Source organism: Falco peregrinus, chromosome 6 (genome assembly GCF_023634155.1).
Source record: "Falco peregrinus isolate bFalPer1 chromosome 6, bFalPer1.pri, whole genome shotgun sequence".
Lineage (NCBI taxonomy): Eukaryota > Metazoa > Chordata > Aves > Falconiformes > Falconidae > Falco > Falco peregrinus.
Genome location: NC_073726.1, coordinates 23,979,463 through 23,996,265, shown reverse-complemented (window position 1 = coordinate 23,996,265; position 16,803 = coordinate 23,979,463). Strand labels below are relative to the sequence as shown.

Genomic DNA, 16,803 nt, shown 5'->3' with positions numbered 1-16,803 from the left:
GTAAAAGGAAAGAGCTGATATGCCAAAGGACTCAAGCAGTAGCAAGAGAGGGGGAAGATGTTTAAAGACAAACTATCTTCATGCACCTTTCCGAAACTGTAATTGCCAACTCTCCTATCACATTACTGTGAACGCTGTGGGTGAAAAAAAGCAATGGAGAACAACAGGGCCATGTTGCCTCTTTTGAAATGAAAACTGCCATCATGAAAAGCTAGTAAAGAGAATAAAAGCAAGAAGCAATATTAAGAAAGCAGAGAATGAAAAGTAATAGTATCGATTCAAGTAGTTCATTTTTTATTCATGGATATTCTTTACAGTGGATAACATAGAAGCATTTAATGCTTAATAGGTGCCATCACTGTGCCAACATTTTATAAAATAAAGACTGATTTCTTCTCAAGTACAGGAAAAAAAACTGTTACCAAGGTATTAAATGGCTTCATTCCCCCATCCAAAGCCTGCACAGGAGGAGTATATGAAAAAAAGCAGGTACATGCACGATTTGTCATCATAGGAGACAGCCCCGTGCAGAATTCAAGAACCAAAATTAAGTGTGACCCATGTAAAGCAAAAGAAAATTTATCCTCAGTGAAAGCCCTTTGATGCTGAAACAATTTAATAGAAGGTGGGTACTACAGATGCTGATGTATTCTGTTGTTTTAAATTGCAAAGCAAATTAAAATATGTTTTCATTTTGTAACCGTGGTTAATTTGTCTGTTGGTGATGCTTGACTTCTCTGAGAAGGCAGCATGTGTGTTACCAACCTCCTTTCAAAGGGCTTAAAAAAAATGCATTCTGCATTCTCAAAGGGCAATCGAGATCTTTATCCAAAGCCATTCTGGGAGCCTCACTGAACAGCAGATGGTATACACACGTATTCTTCCCACCTGGTCTAGACCAGTCACCCCAGTTCACTGCAGCTGCTGTAGAGCTGCCACTCTCTGGAGGTGCACCTCTGGCTCAGCTTCACTCTAAAAACATCCTTCTCACCAACTATAAAGGAAGATAGAGAGAGTTCAGTTGGATGGATAGTGCTAGATGGGACGAACACAGGCCTGTATGAACTCTTAAAGAAACCATCAGGTGCTTATGGTACTGACACGACACAATATTGAACGTAGAACATTAAAACTTTGACAGTTAAAAGATGATGCTTTTTGCATAAACATGCGATTCTCCCTTTCTCCTTTTTGCATAAACATGCGATTCTCCCTTTCTCCCTGCTCCATTTGCTCTGTTACCCACTCACTACAAAGTTTATACAAGAACCATTCAACCGCAGGATGACCAGCTGACTTGCAGGGGTATCCTGACAGCAGCCCTCTGTATCCTTGAAGCTCTAGTACACAATAAGGCCTCTTCTCTCATGCCTTAAAGTGCTTGCTTTTTTTTTTTCTTCCAGCCCAAGTTTTCTAACAGTTTGCTGTTCTGAATATAGCTCTAACACAGGAAACACGTCTGTTGTACAGTTAATCACCTACAACGCCAGACAAATCACAGGGATTCACTGCATTTACCCTTTGTAACACTTTATAGTGTTATATTTAATTTTTTGGCTTGCCCCCTGTGTTCAACTGTATTAAATATACATCCGATTTTGATCAGAAGTTTCTGCTTCTTAATTAACCTTCTGTTTGCATTTACAATGGCACATTTCTTATAAATATGAGACACTGTAAACAGAATGTTAACATAAATGATGTACAGAAATAGTATGTTGCTGTTTTCTGTTATTCCTAGAAAAACATGCATACCTTGCATAAGTTTTTTACTTCCTTAAAAGAAAAAAAGAAACGACAATATTCAATAATCAACATGACTGGGAGAAAAAAAAAGAAGAAAAAAACCTACAAAACCTTCAGTTGCATACACAAGTCCTAGTCTCAGGGCCTTACAGAGAGCGAGCCCAACTGCTTCCTACTTCTTTCCTCTTCCTGCTTCTGGTTTAAATACTTGGAATACTTATGGTTCAAATATTTATCCCTAATTCAGTCTGTTCCACATACTTTAACTATAACCCCCTAATTCAGGTAACAGATTAAATCCCACTGTTTAAACTACAAATTTCAATCCATAATTAACGTGCAAACCAAGGTGTGCCTCTATTGGTTTTGCATAAATTACTGTCCTCCTCCCCCAGTCTCACAATAGAGGTTGTCATTCATTGATATTTTACTTCATAATCTCATTAGCAGTCCCTTCTTCCCTCTCCTATCGGTTAGGTTTTGTATTTAGACAGAAATATCTTCAGATATTGCCTGACAACAATTACAGCAATCACACCCAGCTGGAACTGAAAACACTATTTAATCTACTGTGATTTTGTCCATACCAAATATTCAGATTAATAGTCAAAGTGGTGGGAAATTATTAACAGTTTGGGAAGGATGTAACATGCTTGATACCCATTTCCTTTATTTACTGAGCAAACATGCAAAGCACGTGTTTTCCTCCAGTAACCCCAAAAGGCACATGAGAGGATCACAGTGACTGAAAGGAGACCGTGCAGAAGCAGGTCCCTTTCCTGCCCATTCATCTTGTGTGGATCCATGTGTGCCCTGCAGGATGCTGGCTGGAGAGGACTGGGGGAAGCATGAACACCAGGAACTGTCCTTTCTGCTTCCCTTAGCGGTGCCATCCATTACACTAACTGTTGCAATGGCTGCGCTTGGGCGAACGAATACCAGATGACTAATAGTCTTCTGTGCAGAAAGGAGCCAGGAAGCAGACTGTTAACAAAGCCCAAAGGGCACTGGCAAGAGGCACTGGGATAGGGCTGACAATCTTCTTTCAGAAACCAGAGCCTAACTGGTGGCAGCTGACCTACATTCTCCAACTCAGCCTGGAAGGCCTAGCCAAAACATGCATAAATAATAGGTCCATATCAGCTGAATCTACAAGCATCCCATGCTGGTAAAAATAAGTCATCTCCCCTAGTGTACTATGCAGTCACCAGCCACAGGTGCTAAACATGATCCCAAACTGCTCTGTTTTAACTTGCATAAGGCCCTTTACAAACCAGACTGTGTCTTGCCAGAACCTCACATCAGATTGCCATTTGTTGACCCTGGTGGTGGTGAGAAATCCAAGGCTTTGAACAATCAACATAACCCTCACCTTTGAAACCTGATTCAAACCAGTTTTAGGACTTCCCTCTTATGACTAATTCCCTTTATCCAGGCATCTGTTAGATTTTGGTAGATCTAGATCCATTAGATCGTAGAGAGCTTCAATTTTCAAACTTGTTTTTACCCAAGGCAGTCCTTCCTTAGAAGACCACAAAGTTTCTTCATAATCTGCACATCTAAATATCTTCTTGCACAGCCAGGGGCAACTTCTGCATATGGAAAGCTTGCTGCCTGTGGGTTTCAATGTTTCACATCAAGAGCAAAGTACATGCAGGCTCAAAATAATGCCATGCCTCCATTTTTCACTTCAGCTAAAAAGGATTCGGGAAGACATCTCAGAGGAGAAAACAATGGTGTTTATTTGCATTCTAGAAACGAACAAATGCTAAAAATGAAAATTATTTAAGCAAAAATCTTTATTGATAAATATCTAGCATTTTCTACGTTTCAGTTACTCTCTGCAGAAGGGTTGCTGTAACATGAGCCTTTTGTTTGCTGAAGATGCAGATAAATTGCACCACTAATTGATCACATATAACACTTACTCAAATTCTTTATTACACATGGAAAATTACTCAGTTTTAATGTTCTAAGTGAACACACTTTCAGCTATTCCTATCAAGGTTACCTTAAGAGAGGTAAGTGAAGGCAGACGAAGTTCACAAAACCATTAGAGTAAAACAGATTTTGTTTACTTAGATAAAAATCACCTGAAGCAAGCTAGGTACAAAGTGGAACAGACATTTTGTTTATAGATCAGATGTATTAAATTATTATCTAAAATTACCAACTTGATTATTTTTGGTCCAGATTTTAGAACTAGTAGAGGTATCTTTTTCTATCCCAACCATATTCTTGACTCTTCTTCACCTTCTATAAGCAGTTATTCCAAAGCTGAGAATTGAGATAACTAGTTACTGAATTCACTGAATGAAATAAAAATCGAGGGTATCTCTGAATTTGATAGAGTACTGATAAATGTTGCTTGTTTCTCAGAAAAACTGGTTCCAACCTCTTAACCAGTAAATTTCAACAGGTTACAAAGGGGGAAGCCTTAAGGTGGTTAGATCAGGGGGTAGGGGAGGTTAAGTTGGGCTGAATATTTAATTGTGGCTAAACTATACATCTATTTTAAAGTTATTTGCAAATAAGATTTTTTTCCCAATTACTTTTATGTATTTCCAAGCCAGTTTAATGTTTTGATCTATGCAATCCTAAATACCTACCCTCATATATACATTCAACAAAATACTTAAAGATCATCTGAAAGCAGACAAACCAAGGCAGCTCATTCTAAAATAGGTCTTTGCCAATCTTGAATTTACAGTTAGCATTTAAGTCTTACAACCCCAGTCAAGAACCTAAAGTACACTCCCCTGACCTCATTCTGGACAAGACTCACTCCTGTATCACAACACCGGCAGGATGCTTGTACAAAGACAAAAGCACAAATGCAGTGGATGCTTTCATACCTCACTGAGCTACCAGTTAAAACAGCAGAGCAGCAAAGCCCATAGCAGTGCTGCTTTACCACACACCAGGTACCCAGAGCAGGATCAAATTCACATCAGACTACTGTCCAGCAGAAAGTCTTCTGGCTCTGCTCACCTGCATTAATCCTCCCTGGAAAAGCAGAAAACGATTCTTTGAGAGGCACACTACCCCAAGAGCTAGTCTTCCTTTTCTTCCTGCTACAGCCCAGCTACCTGTATTAGGGCGATGACTGCTGCAGGTATTGGGTAGCCCTTCTTTCCCCACGTACCTTTTATCCTCACTTTTACTGGCAGCAACAGGAACCACCTGGCTCACTATATCAGATAGCAGAAGCTGTCCTAATTGTCCTACAGCAGCTGCCACCTGCTTTCCCCATCCCCTCTCTTTTCCCACCTCCCTACATCAGCCCTCCTCCAGGGGGCTGCCACAGGAGTCAGTAATTGCAGAAGGGATGTGAGGGGCATGCAGCTCCAGCCCGAGAGGTTTCAGGGTCTAGAGCAGTCCTGTACAGAGAGGTGGAATCACCTTGTAATCTAGGCCTGTGTTGGCTAAAAAGCACAAAGCAAACATTGTATTGTGTGCTTTTGTGTACAAATCAGAATAAAGGGAGGCAAAGATGGCCAAAAAGATACTGCTGCATAAGTGACTGCAGGAGCTTTTGAGCAAATGCATAAGTGCCAGGGGCACAGCAGACAGCCAGCCAAGACAGGCGTGTTACAATGAGAGCAAGGATAACAGCACTGTAACAGAGAAACCTGAACTGGTTTAATTGGGTCCTTCTCCTTATAAAATAGTTATAGAAAGAAACATGAGATTACAGGACCAGCTGAAACTACCGTGCTAATAAAACACAGGAAACCATTGATCTCAGTAAGAGTCATTTACTGAATGCTTACAGAGAACTGAGTCTGTACAGCTAAAATATCTTCTTGTTTCTCATTTAAATTTTTTTGAACATGTACAGGTCTTTGTAAAAGTCAAACATAGCAACTGGAGACAACGCATACCCAAATGATTCTGCAGTGATCGTGGGCTCACTAAAATTCTGAAGGCAGAAGATACCAAAGCTTTTCCTGCATAAATGCAAGGCTGACCGTTTTAAAAAGCTTTTCACAACCTGCCAAAACAACTTAGACAATATCACGCCATCTCAAAAAACAGGGGTAACAAACTCAACTCAGAAGCATATACAACTTTTTTTTTTCTTCATATGAATGACTGTGCAACTGAAGTCCCTTTAACTTAAGCATCACTAACAGATTTGCCAGTAGCACAGAAAGCCAAAAAGCAAAACAAAAATACAAAAGGAGAGATGGAATTTACTTAACAAGGTCTACAATAGATCTTGGCAAATCTCTGCCTCAGGAAAAGATAAAAATTTAAAGAAATGAAGACACTTACCACAGGATTTTGTAAATATGGGTTGATGCTTGCATACCACTCAGCATTACATGCGGTTGCAAATATTCACTCTGTCTCATGAGATCATATGCATACACTCTAAGTTATAAATTTATACAGGCTTTTACCAGAACCAGTCAGACGTTTTTTCTTTATTTCCACAGCTGCTGAAAAGTATTATCGCATCCATACTCTATCATGTCCAAATTTTCCTGGCTTTTGAAACAATCCACATTTCCTATTTAAAGCTTGAGCTGGAATGGATTGTTTAACTCATTTCACAAAGAGTTTGGTTGTACATCTCCCTTTACGAAAAATTTAAATTGTTTGGCCAAGAAGCAGTGTCTTTTTACCCCAAGATGCTACTCCAGCAGCAGTTAAGTAAATAATACGCAACAAAAACAGAGAAAGGAATCAAAGTGTTTTGTAACCAACACAGAAGAGGGTTTTGGTTTGTTTTCATAAAGTTCAAACAGAAGAAGTTTTATGACTTAACTAAAAGGAGTGCAAAAAGGTTTGCAGAAGGAAGGTTTCCATTAAACAGATCCGAACTGGTTCAACAGTAATTTGAGCTCCGTATGAGCTCACTTTTTGCCCTGCCACAGTCAGCAGAAGCAAGAACTTCACAAAATACAGGAGGGAGCTGATGACAGATGAGAGGGCAAGAGGCAAAGCAGGGGCCATCTCTGGAATAATTACTAGCACTACATTACAGCCTGCCACGAGACCACCTTTCCCACATTTTTAAAACTGCAAATGTATATAGCACTTAAGAGGAAATTTAACTTGAGTGGTGAACCAGGAAATGAAAAAAATGGGCTGGAAAAAAATGATGGATTTTCCTGTGCCCCAAGCAGCAGCCCTGGGAAGTCCTGGCTCTCAACGCTCTCTTCACAATCACCAGGGCTCTCCATCTGTAGGGAGCGGGATTTCAGGGTGATGTCTCCCTTTCCCCACCCTTTGCTGGCTGTCATGAGAGGCTGTCAGCTCTGGTAAACCCCCCCTCTGGAACCAAGAAGCTGTAAGACAGTTCAGGACAGCTAATGTGCAGTAAGCCTCAACTGCTTTAGGGGTCTGGAAGAGACAACCTGGCTTAGGGAGTCATCCCCCACCTGCATTTAAGTCAGCTCTGATTCACAGCAAAGTAATCATTTTGATGGTGAAAAGCAGCTACTAAAAATGCTTTCTTGCAACAACAGCACCAAGAAAAGCTGAGTGGGGAGACTGGCAGCATCTGCAATTTATGGTAAGTGGGCAACCAAGGAGCTGGCTCAGGCCAGGATCAGCAGTGGGTAATGCTGCCTGGAGCTCACCCCTGGCTGCCACACTACAGAAGGGCAACCCGAGCCCAGCCCCACCGGTTCCTGCAGCAGGTGAAGCGGGTGACCCTTTGGAGAGAGGGCCCCACAATCCCACAGCATCAGCCCGCAGGAGGATGACTGGGGGAGAATCACACCAAACACGCAGCCGACAAGAGCCCCAGCTCCCACCTAGTGTCAGGGCTGCACTTAAAGTACAGTGCAGATGCCGCCCCGGCGCTCTCCCCTCATGCGGTACAGGACGGTGCCTGGGGACCACTGGGCTCTGGAAGGAGACAGGAACATGCGGTTTGCCTGATGGACATGACACTGCTTCATCTCAGGCAGCACAGCAAGTCTCCGTTCCGACAGCTTAATGTTTCACCCACAGATCTGCATGTAATCAGCTCAGTGTTAGGATCTGCGGTTAAACCTCATTGGCTGAGCCTGAAGATTAGAGATAAAAAACCGGGAGATTTGGGAACAAAAAGTAAAACAAGGCAGTCAGAGCTGTCATTTCCCTCCTCATTACTCATCGCTGTAACTGCACCCAAAGGACAACCACTTGCAGGCAGCACTGATACCGGTTCAGTCCCTTCTGGAGAGGCAGGCAGGCCATCACCGGTTTCCAGCAGAAAAAGTTGATAACTACCAGAAAACCTCGCACAGGTTTGGAGCAGGAGAGGTTCATTTCTCCTGGGGGAGGCGAGACAAGCCGCCATCTGCGTTGGCAGCCCAGCTGCCCAATACCCGCTCAGACAGTTTAAATCCTGACTTACTGGGTTGAGCAGGACTTGCAGAAAGACCTTGCATCAACAAGAACCAGGTTAACGGTATAGGAGGAGGCAAGGCACTGGCTTTGCTGAACAGGAGTTTTCCTCTCCAAGGAATACTGCAGGTGGCAGCCTGTGTATTGTAGTAAATAGAGACAACCCTGGGCAGACCTTACAAGCAAAGACAACAACAGGGGTCCTGCGGTAGGATCCATACATTTTGTATACACAAAGGTGTTTTACATACTTACTGGCTTAATAAAGGTCACTCTTTAGGACATCAGCGCAAACACACAAGTGCAGGGAACTGCATAACCTAAATAATCAAGTCTCTGCATATAGAGACTTACTAGTCAATTTTTGTTCAGCTTCACTGTGGGATGAAAATGTAAACGGAAACATAAGTATTTTTGATAACAGGTAATGATGATTTAGGATATTCTCTCTGATTTTTATTTATTACATGGGCAAGAGGCCAGGCAGAGCATTTAATTAATTAAAGTTTTATTTACAGTAGTAAGCAGTACATTTCTGAAATCCTTCTTTTTTCCCCCTTCTGTAAGATGTGGTCCTTAGCCTTCCTTTTATGTACAACAACAATAAAAAAATAAGAAAAAATAAAGATGTAACTTCCTGCAAGATCCAAATAAAAAAGCTACTGCTAAAATAAATAAAATAAAACCCAGAATTCATCACTCAACATAGTCACCCCCATAGAAAGACTAGGATGCAGATGAAATGGGAAAGAACCTTGCCTAGGCTGTATTGAAAAGTTTCAAATAAAAAACCAAAGGCAGGAAGTAGGAAAAAATAATGAGATCCTTACACTCTGCACGTTGGCCAAATGTATCAACCCTCATTATATTTGTTTTTCATGTGTTACTCACTAGGCATGTTCATGCACTGGGAAGAATACCAGATAAAACATGTGGTTATTGGCCAGCAGAGATAACACAGTTAGAATGCAAGCTCAGGTCTGCAGCAGCTTTCCTTAATAAGTATTTCCTACTTAAGCAAAGATTGATCCTACATGATGTGACAGGTCACTGATACAAAGAAATAGCTTTACGATGATCCTTAACCATAAAAAAAATCACCCAACATATACTCACTGGGGGCTTACTGAGTTTCATACCACTGTGTCTAAGTTTCCACTTCATGTAAAAATAACTTTCATCTTTCTGTGAGTCAACACAGTAGAGTGCTGAATTCAATGGTTAGTCTCTCAACTCAAAGGCCTGCAGCCAGTTTACAAATATGTAACAATCTGAAATAACAAGTTTCTTAACCGTTCTCATTTTCAAGACTTTGTTATGCACATGCCCTTGAATTACAGGAATAGCTCATTCAGTTACAGCAAGCTTCTAGAAGGAAGTGATAAATGAACACTACGCCCTTATGTTGTAACCAAATGAGGGGACTGAAAAACACAGAGATCTTTCCCGTCTTCAGCTTTACAAAATTTTCATGTGGTTCACTGGTCAGAAAGTTAGCAAGAATGAAAGCATATTTAATGTTCCCCATCTCAGCTACCCACCAAATGACAGTTAAACAGAGCTGAAGGAAATCAGTGTGGTTTGCATGTACAACAGGCTCTCTAAAAAGGTAGCAACCATGTTGTAAAGCGTTTAGACATGAAGTAGAAAAAAATCCAGAATGGTATTCCCATGCCCACACCTTAGTTAAATCAGTATGGCTCTAGGAAAACCGAACTGCCAGAGCTGGGCTACACACAGGGAGTTTCCCTGGTGAAAGCTAAGCTGCAAAAACATATCCAGAGAGACTGTTTCACAGCCAAGAAGCAAATACAGGACCACGTCAGGTATTTAAGTTAAATGACCTTCTTAGATTTCCTGTATGGTAACGCAAGTGGGCACTTGCACCCCTCCTTGTAAGTTTCTGCTTGTTTCAGCCAAATTTTTAAAGCGTTTGATCCTACAAGATCCTACAAGATACAAAGCTCCCCCAAAATTTCATGTAAACTGCTATTTGAGTAAGGAAAGACTCCAGCCAGGAGTCCAGGCTCTGACAGGGCTCATTCCAGTGCTGCTAGACAACAGGAAAACAAAACCAAGGTTTCTGGAAGGCAAAATGGGAGGATCCCAGCACTGACTACATGTGATCTGGATGACAACAGGGAGTTAGTTGTGCAGCATGGAGGAGTTCAAACTTGTGATGCTGCTCTGTAAGGTCCATGCAAACTTATCTCACGCAGATCAGCTAGAAAGTTTACAGCTTCAGTTTGTAGCAGAAATACGTTGTACATGAGATACAGATATATCGCATTTTTTATTTCTTTTTGTTACCTCGCATTTCATTTTCTTTTCAGTCTGGTATTACAGTCTGACCAATTTTCTTCCCCTATCCAGAGGTCAGGTCAAAATTTATTACACATGATGATGATGAAAAGGTCAACTCCAATGTACCTACCTGCCTGCATCCCTTCTGAAAGTAGGTGTCTTGTAGGACACCTCTGGCTTCTGTGGCACATTTAAGTAAAAACACAAAACCAAATAAAAAAGCCCCAAAAGCCAAACTTATTCCAGCTTTAGGTACAAACAGCTCTTTTATTAGGAAAAATACAGCATCACTGCGATGAACATGATTAAAATTTCAGATTCTTGCAAGAACCACTTTCAGTCATTTTACAAACTTCCTGTCATTGGTCAAGTACATAATTGACACCTGTCATCTAAAGCAACTTCCATTTTAGGGAAAAAAAAAAAAGAAACTATTAACCTTTAACAAATTGTCTTATACAGGATAATGCAACAAGATCTAACCCTGCTGCAATGAGAACAAACCCAGTTTAATCCCAGGTCAGATTTTCTGCTGACAAGCAAGTCCTGTCCCCAGAAGTCTTTCCAGTTACTGTCTACTTCACCTTCACTTCTCTTGTTTATTTTGATGCTTACAGCAGAACCAGGCACAGACCCAACTGCAGTCCGACATCAACATTTAGTTCTGGAAGATCCATAGATGCTTGTAATGAGCCACATAGCTTTGCCTTTTCCTAGGCAGGGCGTAAAGCACAGAGCAACACATGGAGTCCAGAACAGGGCTGGGAGGAAAGAAAGCCCGATGCCATCACGAGTTAACAGCTGCAAGGCAGCCTGCCTTTTTATTTAGTGCACACATATGTCTACACCTTAGCCAGATTTCAGCCAAGGGCCTTTAACTTCTGAAGTTAGCTTTTCAGCTTCAAAACAGCTGGCTCTAGATAAAAAGTTTCATACTCTTAACACTACTCAGGCAAACTGGAGAGAAATTGCACTGTAAATTCAAGTAAACTCCTAAAAAAGACATACAAGATATGCACATCAGAAAAAAACCCAGCTCAAAGCAGAGACTATACTGTTAGTGTTGAGAGGAAAACAGAAAAATCTGATCACTGAAGTTGACCACCCTACACGTGAATAGATACGCCCACTCCAATGCCAAATCGACCCTGTAAACTTCAGGCCTTAGATTCAATTACAAACCCTAGGCAAAGATCAAGAAAGCCCTTTTAAAAATGCTCTTGTATTCCCTTTCCATTAAGGACTTCAAAGTAATAACACTTAAGTCCAATCTAGGCTTTCAATGTTCCAAACTTTAAAGATTCAGGCTTTTAAACTTCCATTCATTCGCTCTTCATTCAACAATTGGTTTACAGAAAGATATTTAAATTGTTTTAAAAGCACCAGGGCTCACGGTAGGACCTTTTGATTCTTTAGCAGGCACTACTACGTATTTACTTTCGGCTTTCCATTCGTCACGTGCTGGCTAGTTCACATTCAAATGAATCACAAGCACCAGAGCAAACAAGACAGGTAATGGAAAGGAATCCAATTCAAACAACGTCCAGTACAGTAGTCCAGAACGCTGTTTGCTTCACTTTTTAACTTAGCATGTTTAGAAACAAGAAGTTATAATTAAGAAAGTCTGTAATTGCTTAAACTTATACAGAAACGCCACTAAAAAACTCCCTATCTATTAATAGTCATCAGTGACAGAAAGGCATTGATGGAAAACACAAGGTACTGCAATTAATCAAAAAATAATCAAATTATTTCCAAATGTATCTCCAGAAGAGGAGTGGGGTGGGGTGGGGGTGGGGAGTGTGTGTATCCCAAACCCTGTTACAGAACCACACTATTCTCCCAAAATGCACAAATGCTAAAGCAGTGCAGTAACTATATGAATACTACCACCCCCCAGCTTGCAGTTTACAGAAACAAGCAAGCATTGTGCTTTAAGATGCATCATCCTTTACATAAAAAAAATAAAGCTCATGGCCCTTGCGATCTAGAGAACTCACCAAAAGCAAAAGAGAAATGTTTGTTCTAGCTCAGCTCAAACTGTAATGAAAATTAACATCTGACCAGGACAGAGAGAAAACTGCAGTTTAATGAAACTGCAGTTAGTGACATCCCATAAAACAATGACAATCACTTGTCTTTGAGTCAGCTATATTTCCACATCTAGCATAACTGCTCTGGGTGACTCACACCAATAATCTATCCGAGAGATAAGTAAAGGAAATCTCTACCATGGTTTTGTTGCAGCTTTTCAAGATGAAACGTAATTTGCCTGGTGCTCCTCATCTGAACTTCAGTTATTTGAAAATTGAATTTGAATTCCAATTCGTCTTTAGGAATTTTCTCAGAAGCAACAAGCTTAACTGGGGTAATGTAAGATGCACAAAACTGGCAAGTAAGATCATGGTCTAACCAGATCCTGTTTTCAGTAAGAAGCAGCTTTTTAGGCTGCCTACAGGCCTTTATAGGAAGATGATTTCTGTATTGGGGTAGCCAGTTTCTGCTTTAAATACAAAGTTTATATTATCTTTTCATCATGTTTCCATCTGCAGTGTTTCATTTTGTTTGTTTTTCTCTTGGTTCAAAGTCCCAAGTTCGAATTCTGTTCTTGCACTACTTAGTTATAGCTGTAGGCAAGTCAGTTCAGCCTTTTTTTTTCTATAGGTCTATTTCTATAGATCTATTTCTCAATCTGTAAAAGGACAATCATAAACATTTATCTACTTTAAATAGATATTGGAAGGACTTGTTTATCCTGACAGCTTGTTCTTTGAATACACCACGACTCTATAAATAAAGTCTAAGAAGAAATTACCTAGTTTAACAACATTAACTGGGTTCATTATATTTTTTGTAAATGGTTTGTTACATTTTCATATCCTTTCCTTCCTGAGGGATACTGTTTCCTACAGTATGCTTCTAAGCCTCCCTTCTAGTGAACCATGATACCCTAAGATGAGTTAATGTTAATTATGGCCATTAAAAAATAAAGGGGGGTTGGGTTGGGGTGCAAAAAAACCCCAGTATATTGAAATATAACCATTCAGATTCTTAAAATTTAATACCAGTTTAATCAATGTATAGAATTTTTTTCCAGTCCTCCTCCTGAGGGAAAGTACCCAATAGAAATGGGAGCTCCTTATTTCATTGCTTTTAATGTTATCTCTTCTATTCACTGTTTTGCTGACTAGTATGTGTAATCTCATGCTTTCTAATTCCAGTCTTTGCTTGACCTCACAGCACTCTAAATGTGCACTTGGAAAGTAAACTAACTGTATCTGTAGCTGTTTTAACAGTCAGTTAATCAGCTTCCTATTAGAAAAAATATATTACTCTAAACCAAAGCGTAACTCTGGAGATGAAACAAAGATGAATCTCAAGCCTTGTAAAGCTTCAAACCTGAAGTCAGCTGAGGCTCCTCATCATTAAAGATAAAAAAAGGAATAAATGAACTCACCACAGCTACTAGTCCTGATGTTAGCTGTAATAAAGAGATTAAGATCCAATACTAAAATGGGAGGAAGGAGTCAAAATGATCCCTTAGAGTAGTCATTTAATGAAGCATTGTTTTATCAGTGCGTGCTATGCCCAATTTGATGGGCCTTTCTTTGCAATAATTCAGTTTCAGTCAATGTTGGAAGGAATAAACTTGAAAGCACACCCTCCTCTATGTTAAAGTTCATTCTAAACTCTTGCCTTTCAGTGCACAGAACAGGCATTACAAATGCAGCCCTCCCTTGTATGCTACCAGATGATGGCAGTCAAAAAGAATTGAGCATTAAAACAAAGCCTTCCATCAATACAGAAGAAACACAGGAAAGTAAAACAGGGGACAGCATTGTGCTTCAGCAGCTAGAGCACCTTTTTTCGTGCATAATTGGGGGGGGGGGCGGGGAAGGCTCCAAAAAACAGTTTCACTGAAAGCCAATATGGGGATGCTTCAGCAGTTAGGAATTTTGTACAGCAGACACCATGATGTTAATTAGCACAGCACTGTAAAACCTGTGCATTCTTCTCATCCTTCTGGGTGCAAAGCTAGGTACATCACAGGCTGAGCTGACCACAACCTCAGCATCACAGAAACGAGAGCCTTTCCCAGGCAGATGCTGTCTGTAGTCATCCCGTGCTAGCAATACTGTGACAGCTTTGAGGAAAGGAAGAACTACTCAGCCATAGGAAATCATGGCAGTGGATTAGGAAGAGATCAGATACCTGAATTACAATTTCAGCAGAAAAATTTAGCTACTTAGGTACCCATACGGCTCACTACTACAGCATTCAAGAAGTCCCCCAGGATCTCAATACTTTTGCTTCTTTTTGAAGTTCTTCACCCAGTTCCTTCAAAAGGCTGTATTATATGCATATCACTGATCGGATCAATCTGACTCTGCAATTCAAACTGGCCTCCATTTTTAGAGTTGTCTGCTATAAAATTTCACGTCACAATGAGAGTGACATCAGTTGCAAAAATTTTCTAGCAAAGAATACTGGTCTAACTTTTTTAAGTTCTGCTTTCTTTGAAAATAAGATTTACTGTATAGACCTGTGCTTTTCTTCCTTGCAGTGTTTTTGACTGAAGCTGGCAAATGCATTACATTTAGTTAAAGGAGCATGTGGTCTTGGATCTGTTAATCTTATTAGTTACCGGGAAACAGGTAACAAGGTTGAGGAGATGCCTTTTTAGTGCTTCTACAGAGAAAAAGAAGGCTTTAACTAGCTGGAAAGTATATAGATCCCTATAGTGCAGCTTATAGTGTTAAAATTTGTTCCTGTAATGCAATGAACATGACTGATGAGGCATCTTTATATAGATACATAAAGTTACGTCTACAATGGAAATTTTCAGTGAAAATCTGTCTCTCCAGCAAAGCAGCCGTACTCAGTGCAAAACTGATCTCTGACGCAAGACAAATTTTTCTGCTTCAAGTTTGCAAAAGCACTGAGCTGGTGTCACAAAAAATCCCAACATGCTTCACCTTTTTGTGTGTCTACTGTCTGTTCGGTCCCTCTCTTTTCCCTATTTAAACTGTACATTCCTTGGGGCAGAGACTGTCTCTTTAGGACAGTGTTATGCAGTAAGGGCCCTCACATAGCTGGAAAACAAAATAATAGTTGGCACACTTGCTCTTCTAACTTGATGTGCAAACTTGTCCTCATGTCCTCGGACAAGGAAATTTATTCTATTCTGCTTACGTACTACAGCGGGGGGAAAAATAAAAATAAAAGCCACAGCACATTCAGTAAATTCTTGGATTTTTACGGGAAACTTTGACAGTACAGCACTTTTGCAGGATTAGGAAAATTATGTAGCTTGTAACGCAGCCAGCTGGTACCTCCAACATCTCCCTCTTTTTGCTCAGTTTCATCAGTTACTAGTTACAGAGAAAGCAAGACAGACCCAAGAACTCAGATATGAGCTTCCTCAAGAGACTGAGTGTTTTAATACAATGGCATCTATAACACGTGCTTCAGCCTTTTAAACTAAATCCTGCACCTGAGACTGCTTGGCATGGACATTCAGAGACTACAGTCTTCATTCAAGCTTCAAGGCTGGCCTTCCAGTTGCTGGAACTCCAAAAAAATATTTTTGTAAATATTTTCAGTGGGATGCGGCTTCATCCGCTTTCTGCTTTTCAGAGACATTAAATTTCTTGAATTCTAAAGCTAGCTGTTCAGGTATTTTCTGAAAAAGGAAGAATATGTTTGCTCGTATTTTGCAAGTTTGTGACTTGGCATGCTTAGGCTGTCTTTGAAGAGGCACCCTGCTCCCCACAGTTGCTACCTGTAGTAACAAACAGCATGCACAGGGCAAACCAAAGCACAGCCAGGGCTTCCTTCCAGAACAGACAACTCTGCACCTGAGTGTTTCTGAGTGGCTTCTGGGTCGCTGCACTGCTCACTATGATGAAGGACACAAGAGAAAGTTTGGAGAGCAGCAAGGCAAGCCGTGCTTACTGCCTACCCTTGCCCTAGCAGCCACCTACGGAAGGTCATCTCTTCACCTTAAAAAGCCTACTGCTAGCACAACTGGGAAGCTGGTTGCAATCCACAGCACTTCGGTTTGGTTCTGCACATCATGTAGAAGGGCGGCCTCAAAGGTACTTCTAAGGCTTGGAAGAAAAAGTTGGTTTACTTTTAGAAATATCAAAAAACCACCTCCCATCCAAAGAAAATCCACCATCACCCTTTCCCCATCCTCTCCTCCATTCTCTTAAGATACCCACTGGCTATAAATTTCTGCCAGTGTTTTCAGGGGACAATGGTGATGTACCAGGTATTATGAGAGTTAAATATGTGTATTACTACAGCTTGCATTATATGACTTAGCTCATCTTCAAGGACAAGTTACTTCAAAAAGCTCTGGGATTAAGAAGAAAAATAAATTATCACATAATGCAAAGACTACCA

General features: G+C 40.6%; 1 protein-coding gene across 4 annotated transcripts in view; it reads right to left on the bottom strand.

Annotated features, from left to right (window-relative positions):
- The window catches only part of FAM107B (family with sequence similarity 107 member B), a 62,798-nt gene that overhangs the window by 39,693 nt on the left and 6,302 nt on the right, over window positions 1–16,803 (bottom strand). Inside the window, exon 2 of one of the 4 annotated variants that reach the window (XM_055807865.1) lies at window positions 889–994. The exons of 2 other annotated variants lie outside the window; for them this stretch is intronic. The gene's annotated coding sequence lies outside the window, so the exon portion shown is untranslated. Of the gene's footprint in view, window positions 1–888; window positions 995–4,601; window positions 4,721–16,803 lie in introns of those variants that run through there. One more of the 4 variants, XM_055807864.1, reaches the window with a different exon arrangement.